This window comes from Rhynchophorus ferrugineus, unplaced genomic scaffold (assembly GCF_030347505.1).
Source record: "Rhynchophorus ferrugineus isolate W39M unplaced genomic scaffold, kcgeb_rfMv2 rfM3, whole genome shotgun sequence".
Taxonomy (NCBI): domain Eukaryota; kingdom Metazoa; phylum Arthropoda; class Insecta; order Coleoptera; family Curculionidae; genus Rhynchophorus; species Rhynchophorus ferrugineus.
This window is the reverse complement of record NW_027472582.1, coordinates 47,433,059-47,436,646: the sequence shown is the minus strand read 5'-3', so window position 1 is coordinate 47,436,646 and position 3,588 is coordinate 47,433,059. Positions and strand designations below refer to the sequence as shown.

At 30.0% G+C, this 3,588-nt stretch overlaps 1 long non-coding RNA gene across 1 annotated transcript; it reads right to left on the bottom strand.

Annotated features, from left to right (window-relative positions):
- Positions 1 to 2,145: 2,145 nt before the first annotated feature.
- Positions 2,146 to 3,236, bottom strand: LOC143193612 (uncharacterized). Its single transcript, XR_013005067.1, has 3 exons — positions 2,947 to 3,236; positions 2,337 to 2,880; positions 2,146 to 2,277 (listed from the first exon to the last, which is right to left on the bottom strand). It is a non-coding gene; the product is annotated as an uncharacterized LOC143193612 (long non-coding RNA).
- Between the last annotated feature and the right edge of the window lie 352 nt (positions 3,237 to 3,588).

Genomic DNA, 3,588 nt, shown 5'->3' with positions numbered 1-3,588 from the left:
ATGTTCGGGTATTTCATCTGGCAATAACGGCCGAGAAAAGAAAACAATGTTAACAATCTTACCATTCATGATAAATTTCTCTGTTACTATTTCCATTTTAACAGATATATAAATAAGCTGATTTCTACTTGAGTGCAATAGATCTGAAATGTAAGCACCGAATTACGGTTTCTACTGTTGTGAAGATGATTTTTACATTTGGGCGATATTATATTTCAAAAATAAATTACCAAATTGTATATTTTAATAATTTAAGAATAACATCTTTGACAGATGCCTAATTAAAAAAAATCAATCCACTATTATTACATTCGAATGGGACACCTAATGTAAAGAAATATTTTAGAATGATATGTTATTTGGGAATCATATGGTTAATCGTGGAAGAAAGTATATATTACTATTAATAACTACTTAAGCCCTAAATTTTCAATTCTAATAATTATTAGGGCCATCTGGACATTCAGAACAAGATATAAGGAAAGGTTCAATCTTGGATACGTAAGAAAAACGAACCGTTTGGGCAGTTAGAGATTAATTACGTTTATATTTAACATTATTTATATACGTATTTAATAGACAAAGCATGATAAAGTGCAAGGAATTAATTTTTTAGTGTTTTTAGTTGAATTTTTTTCCTTTGAACACACATTTAAGCATGAACTAATTGGTCTTCATGGGTAAATAGATATGCTCGCTTAATTTTTTTATGGAATACACACAGTTTTGAACGACAGCAAGAGTTTGTAACTAGTATGAATGTATCAATAATATAAGTTAATTTAATTGTTCTTAGTTCGAAGTTTTTAGGGAATAGGAAGCAGTCATAAATTGTCTAGCTAAGAATGAATGAAATTCATCATATTTTACAGCAATTGACAAAAATCTATCTATATATATTATATATGAATTTCTTATTATGATTATGATTGAATTTCCTTTACTTTTATCTTTGCCCAAAATGCGAGGCATCAATCTAACTGCTAAATAACCTAACCTAACTGTTAAACTTAATGTTTTAATGATACATGAATGATACCTTGAATGAAACATCTCTTTGTTTTTGTTTTAGGAAAAACTTATCGAGAAAATATAAACAAATAAAACTCGCTTTTACACAAGTTGCAAACACACGTGTAAATGATAGTCGAGAGCAACACAATAAATGTCTTTGAACTAACGCCATATATTATTAGTCACATGAACAAGTCGTCATCGGTAATATGGAAAAAAATGCAAAAGTTGTCATGCATTTCAGTACCAGGCTGAATCGGCCGGTCCTTGCTGAGCACCAGGAAAAGTTTTACTTCCATTGTTAAATATGTCACTAGAACCATTGAAAGTACATCTCAATCGAAATTGTTTTTTCATAAAATGTTTTAATTCAATAGCAGCAACAAAAATCGTTCAGAATAATTCACTTTTTCGGTCGTAAGTTTGAATCAATATGCTCAAGTGTACCATCAAATTGGTTCTTTGTTTTCAATGCCTGATGCCAATTTAACATTTTTGCCTATCTATTTTATTGGTGACGAGTTGTGGCAACTTTGGGGACGTCTTTGCAAAATCATAACCGATTGGTCCAGTTATTTATCCCCGTTCACAGATCACAAATCAACAACTACGTTATTATCATTAAATCAGACAAAGTCCATATAGAGATCACAGGACGATACGAGGTACCAAATGTTAATATTCATTAATATTTTGGAAAAAAGAGGATGGATATCATTTAAAGATTAAAGCAATAAACGCAGTGAGAGGTACAGCATATAATTTCTTTGTGTTTTTTTATTGTTTAGACTAATAATGATTAATAATCGGTGCTAATCAAGATAAGTTTCTCCGATACTGCTAGCTATTTCATTAATACATTATTGGTATATCTGCGATAATTGAAAGTGAGCGATTACGGTAAATTTGTTCTTCGTTCTGAATTCTAATTATATATCCAAGTAATATATTTTACATTCATTAGATAGCATATCACCTTTTACTCTTAGTTCTTGTGTCCTTCGGTACAGTGTACATAACAGTCCTAATGCAAATAAAATATTGAAACAAAGATAATGTTATCTAATATAATTTATTTTAACATTATAGTACATTTAATACATACATTATTAAATTACTTAAACCATAGTTAATTATACACAATTGTTTGTAGGTTAGAATTCTTTTATTATATTTACATTGAACTCTTTTCAACGCCACCTATGGAGTAGAGTTCTAGGCGCATTTTTTATGTTGTGGTATCCCCCTGGAGGCCCAATCCACCTAATTAACAATTACATATCCATGTAATATATTTTACTTTCATTAGAGAGCCTATTTACCTTTTTACGTTTAATTATTGTCCCCTTCGTTGCTGTATTTCCTTCTCGTTATTTTGATATCACTGTATATCTCTTTAGTTTCTTCTGTTACTACCTCTAGATTTTTCTAGACAAAATTATATTTAATTAGTGCTTTCTCTTGAATGCATTTGCCATATCTGCAAAATAGTTACTATTCTTTCTCTCCTGACACATTTTAACCAAATGCACAAACAAATAACAAATTTTTAATAAATATATTCAGAACAATTACACACATATATGTCCATATAAATTTACACTCTACACTCTACTACTACTTTGTTTTACGCTCTACAATAACATTTCCTACAGTTATCATAGCCTTAGAAATTGGCAGCATTGAATCATATCATACTCAGAAAGTTTCGTTCACGTTAATAACTAAGCTGTTAATTTCCAATTTATCTAACATTTTTTCACAATTCCATCATTTGTCAATTTTTTCTTCAATGTGTCTGATCGAGTTGATTCAAACCGAAGGCGTTATTAACCATTTATGTTTCCAGCATGAAATACAATATATCTGCAATGAATTATTAATAAATGTTATGACCAATAACACCTAATAAATTGTTATTCTAACGTATACCTTTTTCCCTCAACTTTTGTTGTCATGAAATTATTTTTATTATCATCTTGCCATGACTGACCATTGGGTAAGTTCCATTATACCTCTTCGATATTCTTCAGACTAACAGTTTCCGTTGAAATAATTGTATTAAACTAGGTTTGTATTGAAAAACTACTCGCTGTTTTTACATATTTCATATATGTAATCTCTGATAGAGCTAACATGAAGCTGATCTTCTGATTATATTATTGATTATATTTATAATTTTCATTTGTTGAGAAATTTCAGTGACCGTGTCCATATGTCAGTGTAGCAGCAAAACGCTAAAATATTTTCAATAAAAATCGCAGCAAATTAATATTTATTAGTCAAAATTCTTACCTCTCTAACGAATATTACTGGCAAGAGGGGGGCCTCCATTATCTCGTTCCTACTCAAAGTAACTGATTAGAGACGCAATTTGTTCTGTCTGGCTTCGGAATTTTTACTCAGTGTAATAATAAGCACCGATTTGAAATTTATCAAAACAAGCAAAATATTATAATAACGTTTATCAGTTTATAACTCCTTATTTTGAAAAGTTTTGCACACGTTTGACAACCGGATGAGTTTGGAAGGCTACCTCGATTACACATTCGTACCTATGAGACAGCATTGTGT